Source organism: Syngnathus acus, chromosome 5 (genome assembly GCF_901709675.1).
Source record: "Syngnathus acus chromosome 5, fSynAcu1.2, whole genome shotgun sequence".
NCBI classification, from domain to species: Eukaryota; Metazoa; Chordata; class Actinopteri; order Syngnathiformes; family Syngnathidae; genus Syngnathus; species Syngnathus acus.
Window position 1 is genome coordinate 1,158,044 of NC_051091.1, and position 15,071 is coordinate 1,173,114.

General features: G+C 42.0%; 1 protein-coding gene across 1 annotated transcript in view; it reads left to right on the forward strand.

Annotated features, from left to right (window-relative positions):
* Positions 1 to 878: 878 nt before the first annotated feature.
* The window catches only part of slc16a1a (solute carrier family 16 member 1a), a 30,071-nt gene continuing 15,878 nt past the window's right edge, over positions 879 to 15,071 (forward strand). Inside the window, exon 1 of the mRNA XM_037251929.1 lies at positions 879 to 922. The gene's annotated coding sequence lies outside the window, so the exon portion shown is untranslated. The remainder of the gene's footprint in view (positions 923 to 15,071) is intronic.

Here is a 15,071-nt window from a genome sequence, read left to right on the forward strand (position 1 = left end):
GCCCTCGAGAGGATGAGCCTTTTGGTCTGAGCTGACTTTAATGTCGGCGTTAGAAGAATTACAATTCCAGGATGCTTCATTCATCGTTCACGAATAAAACATGTTTCTTCCCAGAGGGCATCCACATGGTACACAATTTAAACTTAGTTTTGACGGAGTCCAGATCTATATCCTATTGGAAATATGAAGCTATGGTTGCAAAATGCTTGAGCACTCCTGCAAATGTTGCCAAAGCATAGTTTGCACGTATGTTTTAGGGTGTGCACATTTATGCAACCAGTTTGTCGTCCACTTGCTTATATTCTAATTTCAGATGACTTGCGCAGGTTATTTATTACGGTAACTGGTAACATGATTTTTATGAAACTGTGCCAGCTTTATTGTAGGTCACATTGTTTTTGTAATATTTGGTTCATTGACTTTTAACGTTATGGTTATTATGTAAGAGCGAGTGAGCGAGCAGGTCTTATTTATAGTAATCTCAGGGATGTGATTTTTTACAGATGTGTTCCTCCCATCAGTGTCAACCTTGCCAGGGGCTGCAGAAGAGCCCGAGGCCAGAGCATGTCTGTCTTGATTGGTTTTAGCCGAGAAGTAGGAGAAGAAGAGCGAGCACGCTCACCTCCCAACGGTGTAGAATACAAACACTGTTTTACTTAGCATTAGTGGAAATTTGTTGGACTGTCTCTTATTGCCAGGCGTCATTGGACTAACTCTCGGTACATTGGGGACATGGAAGACCTTTTCATTTCTGCACCCAGCCGGTTACTTTCCCTGCCGTTCTCGGCCACGCCCCTGACATCACGCTTACTACCGGCAACTGTCCCTGTTTGTTAAGAGCGCTACTTAAAGCGTGTCCTCCCAGCAGTTTGTGCATGGTGTGGCACTCGCTTGTCCAGCCCGGTCTGCATGTCACAGGCAGGTTTGTCATTCCCTTGATTTTCTTTTCAAATGTACATGAACAAGTGCAAGTGCTATGAATTGATCTGAATGATATCATGACAAAGGCTCAGATGTCATTTTTATAATGCTGCCCATCACTTGTCTAGACAGTATATTTTTTTTTGGTACCCTCCATTTTACTCTCACAATCTAAAGAAAAGAAGATTATTTTGATTCTAGAATCTAAATTGTCTGCCTGCAGCTGACTCCTGAGCTCACACAGACCAAAGCAATGTATTTGATTGACAGTTGAAGGTCAAGTAGTGTGTTTCCAGTGTCATCAGTGGACATGTACACACTTTACTGTAGCTGGAAGGGAGGCTCTATGTTTGATGACTACGGAGCCTTATTTGATGTACTTGGTGTTTTTAAAATTCATTCAAATTAAAAAAACATGATCTCAGTTAGCGGCTCGGTGGCGCACTGGGTAGCACGTCCGCCTCACAGTTAGGAGGGTGCGGGTTCGATTCCACCTCCGGCCCTCCCTGTGTGGAGTTTGCATGTTCTCCCCGGGCCCGCGTGGGTTTTCTCCGGGCACTCCGGTTTCCTCCCACATCCCAAAAACATGCTTGGTAGGCCGATTGAAGACTCCAAATTGTCCCTAGGTGTGAGTGCGAGTGCAAATGGTTGTTTGTCTCTGTGTGCCCTGCGATTGGCTGGCAACCGGTTCAGGGTGTCCCCCGCCTACTGCCCGATGACGGCTGGGATAGGCTCCAGCACACCCGCGGCCCCCGTGGGGACTAAGCGGTTCAGGAAATGGATGGATGGATGGATGATCTCAGTTATGGGTTTTTACTTCAACTGTAGAAAAATATAGAATTTTTTTAATTGAGTTGTGCAGGTTATAGGTCACATCACTGGAAAAAAACATTTAATTTCTTTATTTTATATTACAAAATCATTTGAATCATTTAGACTTTTCATGTCCATTTTATTATTGTGTGAATGCAAACACAACATATTTGAATCTACATTTTCACTTTCAATTTGAACGACCCTTTGAAGGAATGCGATGCTTAAGCAATGAAGCAGAGTAGGCTGACTGTGCATGCAGCGACCGACCAAGCTGATTCATGTCAACAAGTTCTGTGCAGAATGCTTCGGACCACGTGCATGGGTAACCGACGCGAGGTCCTCTCTTTTATATTTCATGCAGCGTAAGTGTGCCTTTTTCCCCTGCCGCACGCTGCTTTATGGTAATTCAATTCAGTGAGGTGTCAAACACGGCTCCGGGCGCATTCCCATTACCCCAAAGTGGAGGTCCGAGGAGACGGACAATCGGACAGTTGCCGATGTAGCCTCGACATGTCATACACGACACTCGGGTTTGAAGAGTACGACCCGCTCTGCGACAAACGTGGGACTGAAGGCTCATATAAATTGGACATAATTCTGTGTGCGTGAGGCCCCGTTGCTGTCGTGTTATCCATCCATCCATTAAATCAAATCCCGCCTCGAGGCTTGGCATATATTTGGTGGGGAAACTGCAAGAGTTGGAGGAAAACAATAGGACAAATTTGAATTCCGCTCCTGATTCCACTTGTATTATTTACATCAATGAATATCAAGTTGAGGGGGTTAATGGGATTCACACAGAACACAGTCGGCCGGAGATGGACCGCAGCGGAAAGCTCTGGGGAACCATGATGAGGGAAAACTGTAGTGTAGTTACATCTCCCATCTTCACCATTAGGTGCACCTCTAATGGAAGAGCTACTGTATTATAGACAAAATGGAAAACGTCTGGCTGATGAAAGTCCTGTCCAAATGCAAAAAGTAGAAGCTATTCCATCACAGACAATTTTCAAATCGACAGAGAAGGAACGTTGTGTTTTTGCGCTCCTTCAGTAAATGCTCGCCTGTAATTGCTACAATTTGCCGATAATTACGGTGCACTGTTTCACACCTAATTACCAGAATCTAATGATATTTTTCTGAATCTCTGTCGCCTCTCTCTGACCCCAAAAGGACACTCGGTGTGCGCAAAGTGCTCCCTCCGTAAGGTGTCCCCAGACCGGCAGGTTTGCTTTCACTGCTAATGAGACAAGAGGGTTTGTCACTCGTCGTTGCTTCTGCTTTTGTGGCGGGATGTATTTCAATGACGTTAATGTTGCAAGGCTGTCGAAGAGTGGGGGACTGATTGCTTTACAAGCATTGTTGCTGCTTTGTCTTCGTAAATACAGGTTCGAAGAAACGTAGGGTCGTAGATGATGAGATGTATCAAACGAGCCTGCAATCCTTCTTTGTGAGGTGCAGAATAATAGACAAGCGCATTCAGGGACCGAGCTCTGCTGTGAAGAGTGACAAAATGCGTGTCATTTCCACCACCCGTAAAAGTGTTTATAAAAAATGACAGGTAGTTGCAGGTACCAAATGACCTCATTGCATGTTTTAGATTGAAAGGCTACATGGCTTTTGACCTAGACATGAAACATTTTAAGAAATTGGGTGAGAATGGGGGAAAATGTACCGAATAAGCAATTGTCCAATTTCAAGTCAGTACAGATGAGTCGAATAAAAGGAGCGTCGCACAAAGGTCACCATGTCGTTGGCGCGAGTAAACTTTGCCACTTTGTGCATCCGAATCACCGTCAACGTGTATCGTAATGAAACCGTCAGCTTTTACTATCAGAGGCCAAACATTTGCACATATACCAGTAAAATGATGATTCTATGTCCTTGTTCTTCAAATTGGACTGATGGAGCCAAACCAAGAATGGCTGCAATTTCAAAGACATGTGAAACTGTTTATCATTATGAAATTTGACATCGTCAACTCATTGTGCTTTTATGTCATTCTTGCTGGAATAGAAGGCACCATTGGATATATTGCACTACAAGCCAGCATTCTCCACCACGTTCTCCCCGGCCCAACGGTGGACAGTACCCCCAACAAAACATGCATCCCAGATGGAGCTTGCAATTGGAGACTTCGAGTGAATAATCTTCTCATTACTTATCGTGATGAACTGTGGCATGCAAATATCAAGAAGGGACTGTGGTGAAGCAATCCAATTAAGGCCCAAAAGCTGAAGTCTCATTAGTGCAGAGTCTCTAATAATGCAAATGACACCCCACTGTTAATCAACCTTGAATATAAACAGCGTCCGTGAATGCACCACCACAGGTGATGTGTACACCTGCAGGTGATGAAAGGCCAACGTCAACACCTCTCACAATGGAGCTTTTAGATGGTAGAAATTAGCTGCTACTTCCCCTCTGTGAGGCAACAATAGCCAGAAAATAAGAAAGCCGCTGATGGCGGAAACTACCATAAAGACTCAGTGAAGCAAACTCGTTATTTACACTCGTTTCCATTTGATTTTCTTGCTTTACATTACCAAAACGTTTTGGTAGGGGGACTTCTGGAATTGGCCATTAAACGCAGCGGAATTTCCTCCCTATCCAATCCCAGCTGTCGCGCCATCCTCTGACTTGGAGTGAAACTGTCACACATTTTCCAAACAAGGTGTGTAGGCTGAGTATAAAGAGGCCTTCAAATACAACAAGCAATCCCAGCACAGCCCCTTCAGAACATGCAAAAGCCTTCCATAACTCAAAGGAGCTCGGGCGGTGAGGGTAGAAGCAAAAACTAAAAAGGAGGAGGGACTTTCTAGTGGCCTTTGGCTTCGAGAAGCACTTTGAACAAAGTACAAGATGGCTAAGAAATCTTTTAATACAAAAATGGCAAGAAAGGTTCTATGGATTGAATTGACATTCTGGATCCCGTCCATGCACCAATCTTGGTAAACAACTCCCACTTAGTAAATCAGCTTGTCAAAGCCAATTGTTCAACTCATGACGGGGCAATCTTCCCGTCGTTTCTTGCCCGCCGGGAATTCCTGTCACATGGACCGTCCCTCGTTGTCACTATCCCTTTCATTTGCCTTTCTGAAATTACCGCTTGTGTCAAATCATTGTTCTCGCAGCCAATCACTCTTAGCCACTGTGCTTTGAAAACCTCTGCTGTTTTCTACGGAAGGACTGAAAGTGCCAGAATTTAAAAAATATATTAGAAAGATCATGAATAAAATGTTTCATTGATCAAATAAACAAATATGCAGTTAAATCAACATGTCATAAAATGTCCTATTAATAATTAAATGACCAGAAATTATGCGAAAAAAATAACGAAGCTAACTGGCCCATCAAAGTTAGTGGGTGGGGCTGAAGCCTGGCCAACGCAAATTGACCATTTTCACACTTTTCCACCAAGACATTGACGAAGAGTGACGGCAATTTCCACAGTTTCACTAAAAGTCATAAGTCAAAGTTGTTCAACTGCACAACTGTTCAGTTCTTCAATAAACAAAACATCTGTTTACAACTTGGCTAGTAAACATAGTAAAATATATATTTCTAGATCAAATGTGGCTCTTGAGCAGAAAAGTTTTCCCACTCTTGCTCTATAGAATTGAGGATTGTTTATGTTTGGGAGTTTGTTGATGGATGCATCTAGCGATGCTCTTCCAGTCTGCTCCATTTGTTCTTATTCCAGTGCAGAGGATGGCAGTAAACACATTCTTCTATATCTGCTGCCTTCCTCAGCTCCTCCATTATGAAGTGCTTATTGAAAACAGAGTGAATCCATTCCAACTTTATCCGGTGAGACTTTTCCACGCTCACATCTAATCAGATTTATGTCGGGCGAGCACCTCCAGAGGAGGTTATTTTTCTCTAAGCTTGCTCAGCTCACAATCATTAATAGCAAAGTGAGCAGTGTTTAAAAAGAAGCCAAGAAAAGTAAATTAAATGATGATTTTTTTTTAATCCTCTACAGAAATGCCAGTCTATTCCAGTAACATTGTTTTGTTTAATGAGGGATTGTGCAAATGTTCTAAATATGACTGTTGCCATAGCAGCGGTTTGATCAGAATTGTCCATTAAAAAAAAGAAAAGAAAAAAAGCTTTACGGCAGCTCTTTTTCCAAATGATTCTACGCATGATCAAGGCATCCAAGTGAAAAACCTTGGGTGAACTGTGCCAGTTGCTGCTTCACCGCATTGATTTTTCCATTTCTATTTTAACAAATAAGATAGAAACTTATTGGATGACGTTGTCAGAAATGGACACGCCAAGTGACTCATCTCTTTTTATTGTAACATTTCTTGATGCTCTCACACCTGGAAGTTAGTCTAGCAGCACAACAATATTAAGGAGCATCTCCATGCGCTTCACGGTGCCAGGATTAAGCAATGGAGGAGCTTCGACGGAATAACTCAAATGGAGGAATCACTGATGCAGAATGCTGTAAGTGTCGATATACTTGCATTTAGACTTTCAATTATTATTATTATTGTGTTTGTGTTCAAGCAACAATGACATATCATCGGGCTAACAGCATCATTCTGCTGTTAGCCTGCTGTATCAATGCTCTTTTTATCTACATGTTTTTGTAGAGTCTCAGTTTTAGATAAAGGAGGTAAGCAAATATTGAATCAATTGGAGTCTGGAACTGGACTCGTTGAATTCATTTTTTTCTTCTTTGATAAAAACATTCCAAAACAGCTTCTAATGTTTGTCAGAAGACCTTGCATTCCGAGGGCCTGCGTTGAACTTCTCCTTTCCTTGCAGGTCAGACAATGTTTGGTATTTGAAATAAGATTTGAAAAATGCTCATTGAAAGGATGTTAAAAGACGGTAGCGCACATACAATGTTCAAAGAATGTTATTGCAAATATGTATCTCCTGTATTCTTAATTGTGACAATGCTTTCACAATGCAAGCTCTTTTGTCTGTTGTTATTGTTGGCAGTAATTGACTTAGGAACAGAAATGATTTCCTCTAAACTGCTGCATTATTCATGCTCTCATAGTTTAGCAGTGTTATTGTGGATTCTGAAGCCCCCCCCCCCCCAAGGTATCACACTCATCACGAGATGTTGGAAAGGCGCCTCAGCGACCACCGCCACTATTTGCAAATAATCTTTTTTTTTTTTCTCAAGCAACAAACTATATATATTTATCTATGAAACATGGCTTCTCTCGCCATCCCAAGGCTACACAACGAGAACTAGAAGATAATCAGCCTGCAGGGTTCTTGCAGTTTCTTTGCCGTCTGCTGGGCTCTGGCGCCTCGTCCTGTCGTTGGCGCCGGAGGAGAGCTTGTCATCTGCTATGCAGCATGTCAAATGTAACAAGAGCACCTGCCAGTGTGTCTCCTCATGATGCCTCCTAAAGCTCTGGAAGCTTTTTTTCTTTTTTCTTTGCTCGGGCCCACTGGCTTGCCAGTTGAGTCCTCGCTCCCAGCATTAACGCTCTCCACCTGAGGCTAAGCAAGCCCCCATAAGAATGTGCTGAGGTTTAGGGAACAAGTTGCAGTGTACATAATAGCCTCAAAGTGGGTGCGTGGGCTCCCGCTAGTGGTAAGCCACACACAGAAATACAAATAGGATTTTCACTTGCTTTTAGAGCACTGTTATTGTTTTCATGACCTTTCTTGGTGCAGATAAACACTAATTACTATATGAATTCATTTTCACATTGGTCATTATGGTGGTACGTGATCTTTTTTTGAGGTGGTACTCGAACCACTGCATTTGATTCGATTTTTAGCAATGCCAGTATTTCACCATCCAACTTCAAGTTCTCTTAGTCATCATCATCTCATATAAAAATTGCACAGAAATGTAAGTAGCAATAATCATCATTAGAGTAACTTGCTCTCCAGTTCATTTGAAGCGCAAAAAGCAGTGTGTATGCTAATTGAGTTGTATGCGTTGAGATGGATGCCAACTATTTTGAAATACGAAACACAAGACTGTTAATGTGGAGCAAGAGTGAATAGTAACACCTTGTCTAAAATAATCAGCATCATTATTGTTGTTGACGCCGAGCTTGTTAACTTGTCCTGAAGGTGGATGTTTTGGAATGCACAATTGTTGGATTGGATATGGTTTTTGAAGTTCCCTCAATGCTGCCGCAGAGGCTCTGCGATGTTGACGTTCGAACCAAACGCATACCATAGTGTCACGCCGATTGAAATTTCACAGCGCTCCCTATGGGAAGCTGGGGAGTTGCCAGCTCCAGATGAATAATGAAACTTCGCCTGCTTTGCTCATTTTTTATTTAATGTGGAACCCTCCTTTGTTGTTCCCAGACAAGCACCCACAGGAGTCAAAAGAAAACAGTCAACTTGGCTTTTTGCACGTGTGAAATGGAGTGTGGAGGTTAAACGGCGATGAATAATCTTTTATTGTGGAGTTACGGATCAGGGCTGCCTTTCACTCGGATGCATGCTAAGCTTTTAGAATGAGACTCGCTTGGCTTCTAATTGAGCCCTTCAAATACAAAAGCGCATGCAAGATTTTTCAATTGAGCTTACTTCAACTGACTGAGTACACAGCAGATGTATCATGCAATAAATGCGCATTGGTATTAAATTATATCAGCTGGAGTGTTGCCTTGCTGCAATTGCTGATCTGTATTTATGGAAAGATTCCATGAGACTAGCTGCAAAAAGCATGTTTTATCGTCTCATCCAGTGATCATTTTACACAAAAAAGAAACAACGTGTCAGAAATGGTCCACCAATGCTCAGCCATTTTGAGAGCATCAGTCCAGGTCAATAGGTTTCTTGCCCAGGCATGGGAAAACAACCAGTCAGGAAAAGTTTCTGGGACTCTTTGTGGTTATTGTCCTTCACATAGTAATGGCAGCAAGGGGAAGAGGAGGTGAAGATGCTGCACTTTCCTCGCTGTGCTGCAATCACTGGACTGCAGCTTCCAATGAAAACCATGTTTTGTCATCCTGTGAACACGCACACACACACACACACACACACACACACACACACACACACACACACACACACACACACACACACAAAGACACGCTGCTGTGTTGGACGTCATTTCTATTTGGCAGAGATGAGCACATCTTTGCCTTCTGGTAACAAGCTCCTCGCGGCATTAAAAATGGAGTCGCATCCCCCGCTACAAGATCCATATCCAACCACTCATGTATGAGATTATACTTGGCGCAATGAGAAAAATACAAAAGTCTTGTTTGTTGCCTTTCTGTTATACACACTGAGCCCTCGTGCTTTTTCTTTTTCGGAACATCTGTTGCCGCTCTTGGCTCATCCACCTGTTTCTCCCTGTATTGCCTTCAGGGACCTCTGAATCAGCTCACCAGGCATAAAGGTTAATAACCTCAAGTGAAGTCCAGTGCTGAATGTGAGGGGGGAAAGGAGGCAAGATGGTGGGAGAACCTGCCAAAGGAGTGTATTGGATTTTGATTTAAGAAAAAGAATTTGCTCCGCTGCGTACAACTAAGGGCAAGCTTTTGGGCTCTTTATTTATTTTTGTGTAGTTCATGGGGTCATGGTGCGTGAGAGTTGTTTGTGTGTCCCCCATTATGTTGTTGTCTCTGAGGCATGGCAGGAAGAAATGGTGCGCGCTGCCAAACACAAAGAAAAATCGATTTGCCGGCCACATCATCAAAAGACAAACGACGCCGTTAACCTTGTGAGCCAGAAAATTAAATATTGTTCTTTTTCTCGCCGTATGTGTGGTGGAGAGGTAATATCTTTGAGGTACACAAGGGTGGCAAGTAGCCATCGACAAAGACTTTTTGACTCTACTTGTATAAAAAGTCTGCACACCCTTGTTGAAATGCCTGATTTCTGCGATTTAGAAAAATGTCCTTTTTAAGCACGATTTTTTTTCGATAACTGGGTTGTACACATGGTCGCATTATTAGTGTAAGTTTTTGAAATGATTCATTTTTTTGTATATGACACTTTCAAACATTGGTGTGCAGACCTTTCATATCCATACGACACGTCAGAAATTATTTTTCTGATGCGCTTCCCTATTTCAAAACAGATTTGTACTCTTTACATTGGCAACATAAACTCATTCCTTCTGCTAGTACCAGAGATTGTTTTCATACATCTATATAAGGACAGAGCAGCGTGTGAGTGCTTTTGCCATATCTGGCATTACAGCACAATGACGCAAAGGAGACGTTAGACGACTCGGACTGACTTTCAAACCCCTAGCGAGAGTTGTGCAGCTCGCACCCGTGGGACTGCAGCACTGGCGGGTCATGCTAATAAGCAATTACATCCACAATCAGCCATGCCAATTCACTTAGCGACGGGGTGAATGCATTCTCGGGAAGCTGGAGCCACATTAAATGAATACACCTAACGTGCCGTTTAAATACCAGAGTCGACCACACTTGCATGAATAGTCTTCCAACACATGCACACGCACACATACAAGCAGAGAGATATGCCGGGTTTCTCTATACTGCTTAATTTTTCTTTCGTAGCCACCCTCGGGGACAATCTTGATCTGGCTTCTACTGTAGCTGAGATTCCATTTTTCTTCAAAAGAAAGATCCAATCTGTTTCAAAGGAAAACAGTGCGAGAACATACTTTGATTTGTATTTGGACTGCACCTTTTAAATGTTTCCATTTAACATAAAACATGGAATTCAACAAAAGCCAAATTCCGTTTGGATGAAATCTCATTAATATGCGTTCACCTCAAACGCACTCTGTTTTTTTTTTTTCTTCTGCTCCACTTTTCTTTCTTTGGACTCTTTCACTGTTGCAGTATAGGCTTTGTGCCCCTGGCAGGGTCACCCATGGCAAACAGGTCCTAGGTGAGGGATCAGACGAAACACGACTCAAAAGACCGAGTTTTCCCTTGCCCAGACGCAGGTCACCGTCCGTCCGTCCGTCCATCTGTCTGTCTTGTAAAAGTAAAAGGCTTAACAACATTTGAAATAAAAAATTCTAGCCAGTATAGTTCCATTTAAAAATAGAGTGAAACATCCTCCTTCTAAATTTTACAAAAGCAAAATAAGATACATTTCTTAAAATGGATACAGCCCATAACTAAAATGTGTGTCATAACTAGTAAATCTTTTCTATCAATTGATTTTATGATTTATCTTCTTGCAATTGCCCTCTTCCATTAAGCACAAGTGGTGATTAATGACATGCTTTGGGTCGATCGGAACCCATTTAAAGATGTAATATTTTACATTTCACGGAGCGCTTTGACGCACTGGCTTCACAGACTTCTATTTCAACATTTATACATCTATATGCACGGATCATTAATGTGTCAGATGCAAAAATCTATTGCGGTGAACAGGCGGGCCAATCAATCAATCAAATTACATTTGGCTGAGCTACTGGTTAGCAGTAAAAGAAAAAAAAAAGATTGCGAGTATATCAGATGTGAAGATGTGTTTCTATTCCGCAGTGAATACGTGCAAATGAGCAATTCTTTGGGGAGATGGAACACCTACTAATATGTATTATTTTGTGGCCAGACATAATTGCAACGAGCAATCAGGAATTCTTTCCTGGCGCACGGAGGCGGCGCACCATCAATCACGCCGCTCGGACGCCCTATCAGGAGATTACTTGATAAATTGCCTTGCCTAATCTAGTTAACATGGTAATTTTTCAGATTTTAACGATTCATTTCCTCAATAAATGTGTCTGAGGACACTCCTTCTGCTAAATGGTGCAGCCAAAACATTTAAATATTTGTCAAAAGTAGCACTGTGCAGTATTATACTTTATAAAAGCGTACAGTAATAACTGAATGGAATGAATTTAACATTTTGTACTTCATGATTTCATGCATTAGGACATTAGCTCGTTTGCGGTGTTCCATTATGTGATAGCATTAGGCATTACGGCAAAGTTAGGTGCTTTGTTTCTGAACACACCTTGTCATTACAGTTGACCAGGCCAGCCAGTGAAGAGGGAAAATCAGAGTATAATTCATGCTTATTGAAATGCATTTGAAAGAAGAAAAAAAAAAAGTTTTCCTCGCAAACCCCACAAAATGATTCCAAAATCACCGATATATTTTCACTATATGTTTTCTACAAAAAAGCAAGATGGATAAAGCTCACGTGCAGTATATCTGCTGCCTGTGAATTTCTCCATCTGCATTTCCAGATAAACATTTGAAGAAATCCAAATACGTGTTGCTTTTCAAATCAGGGGCCAGCCCACGCAACCCGAGGTGTTCTCGGCAACTTTGGACTTTTCGCAGAGTGTGAACCGGCAAATTGCATGAGATGCTATCCTGAATCAGCGTGTCGTTTAATCTGGCCGTGAGCAGGCAATGGTGTTTAGTCAGACGGCGCTGTATCTCACTCACGCAGGCCTCTTCGCCCGCCCGCCCGGGTCTGTGCTGCGGACCGTTAAACGCGCTCACGATCGACTCGATAACCCACACACAGAGTTGGGCTTTTGTAATCATTGATCATGCTTTTAGTTCACATTTGTATTTTCTGTGTATGACATATGTTGCTCCTGTGGTGTCAAATGTGAGTATTAAGCCTTAATGAGGATTTTAAAAACTCAGTCGAGCACAGACGGTTGATAAGTGGTGCTGTATGCCATCTTGTATGGATTTTTCTCACCGAGTGAAAAAGCACAGTTATCAGTGGAGAAACATTTATTACAAATATCCTGCAGAAGACTGGACCTTTTATGTCTTAGCAAAAAAACATTTTTCTGAGGGGTCATTCAGCTACGTAAACGCATGTACGTACATAGTACATTTCATTAAGGGCCATTCCACAGAACTATTTTGTTTTCAGGAAGATTGGTAAAAGTTCCACAAAGACAACGCTGCAAGCGTTTTTCTCAAGCTAGTGCTTGTCCCTGACATCTTCTGGTGTCCCCCAGGCAAGACATGCCTCACAATTCAAAAAATGTTCTGGCATAAAACCAATGATCTCCTGGTAGAGGTAATGATCATTCTTTTATTTTTTTAATACGTCTTCCTCTTTAGTTTTCCCTTTGCTGCAGTAAAAATACAACCTTTTATAGTGTTGACAAAACAAAAACCCAGATAAGTCAAGCATACCGAGTCAGTCGTCATTTAACATTTATAAATAAGTGACAGGTTGCTTTTCTATGCATGTTTATCGCAAAAGTTCCAAGCATTCACTTTCAATGAAATTGATACTTGGGTTTGCCATCTCCCATATGCACACAAAACGAAATCTATAATAAACAATGTTAACAGTCAACACGCTGCGTGGGGGCCCGTTTGTTGGCGCGCTCAATTATCCACTACTCTGTGTACTCTTCCTGATCACACACAAAGCCATTCTTGATGCATTCTTGTTGACTGTATTCATGTCACACTCAAGTGCAAACATTCTTATTTACTAAGGCATCCATTGCGGTTGCAAGACAATATGCACGGATTGCGTCAGACATCTTTTATGAAAAATCGAGTGGAGATGATGCAATTTTATTTAAAGGAGACAGACAAATGTCATTGTTGTCGTGAATCAACTTGGCATTTGATTGCCTGCTGTTCGTCTGCGATTGAAATTTCGAATTCGAGCAGTCAGTCTCTCATCAAAAGGAGCCTATTCAGTGGGAGCGCTCATAGTGCAGTGGGCCCGTTTCACATTTTGCATGCGCTTATCAGATCAGATTGGTTCAACCTGCTGTTTGTTGATGTCAAATGGATTGAAGGTCAGAGTGTAGAGCTTGTTTTTCAATGGAAGTACTCCCCCCCCACCCTTAGTGTGTTTCCAAGAGAGAAAGAAAAACTGTTAATCCTTAATATCACAAATGTGTATAATCCCCTCTTTTCTTCTTTTTTTTTGTTTTTAACTGACCTTTTGCATCACCGGTGGCATCAAATCCAATTCCGAGGCCCGCCTCATCAGGCTGATCTGGGCAAGCTGTGAAAAGCCACAGTCGTCATCCAGCGCCGGGTCCTGACATTTAAATAAAAGATGATGCAATCCAAAAGAAACGCCGCTCTCGCTACAAAAATCTGATAACACAGAATAGCTTTTACCCCATTTCATAAGGAGGTCCTCACTTGACGGGAGAATTATTTTTATCTCCTGTGCTACGCTGTCAGGCCGTTAAATATTCATGGCAATTCTTGCGCCATATTTACAATACAACGCTCGCTCGCTCGCTCACTCTTTCAAGGGCGGGCTGCTACTTTTTGCGCACCGTTGATTAACTAACTTTACGTTCTGTTGAACCGAGAGTAAGTAAGTCACCACGCAAGGTGGCGGCTTTTGGGCTCACATTCGGACATATTGAACGCTGTCGCATCACTTCATCGTCAAGAAACAGGACGCCATGAATATTTCATCCCCGCTTCCCGCTGCACCTTTGCCGCCTGCATACAGATGTTCACCGCCTTAAAACGCCATGACGCTTCTCGTTTAGGGGGCTCGGGCTGTGTCATAAAAGCGAGCGCCTCTTTAATTTTCACCTTACCTAGTTGAAACAAATGGGCACACTTGTTCCAGCTTTGTAGCACAAATATTTTTGTTCATTCCAAAATTGGCAAGCATAGCACGAAAACAACATATAGCTCATATTTCAGATGATGTCAGTATTACTATATCATGTAACATATCAAACCTTGTATCAATCCAAAAAAATGTTTACCATGATCATATCTCATCAAACTTTAGGAATAAAGCCAGGGTGCACCCTGTACTGGTCACCAGAAAACTGTCGCTCGAGGAAACATTCTCAAGCACGGCAAGTATTCAAACAAATAACCTGAGGCAGATGTCCTTGATGCAATTTAAGGACTCGCTTTATTGGGTTCTAGCAGAGCTACGTACAAAGATGACATTTTGAATTTTGGTTGCCGGGCAAATTCAGGTAAAAATATCTTAAGAGCAAATGGTGATGCATTTGCATCATTTCATGCTCGAACCTGTTTATGTCATCAAGTTCACATGAAAGAGTCAAAGTCTGAAGAGTTGTCCAAAATATTGTTTATGCACAAAAAACGTGGACACTAAAGAATGAAGGCATATGATCTTACAGATGCATTTGAGCTTTTCTTCCTTTCAAAGACCAATGACTTTCATTTTTTCTCAATTGTCTCCATTTTTTCTTCATCTCAACAGTGCCTAAAATCCTAATCGAGGATAGGGCGATGTCACAAAGGACTGATCAGAAATGGCGAAAAGATGCTTAATATGACCCCATTTAAAATAACAATGAATGAATCTATGACTGTCATTGATGTGGCCCAAGCATTTTTGCATCTTCACCAAAATAATCCTATCAGGTGACAGCAGCTCCTCCGACCGAGTCCATGCAGCACCTTGCAGACAGGTTTCTGCTCATAAAACACATACACCCT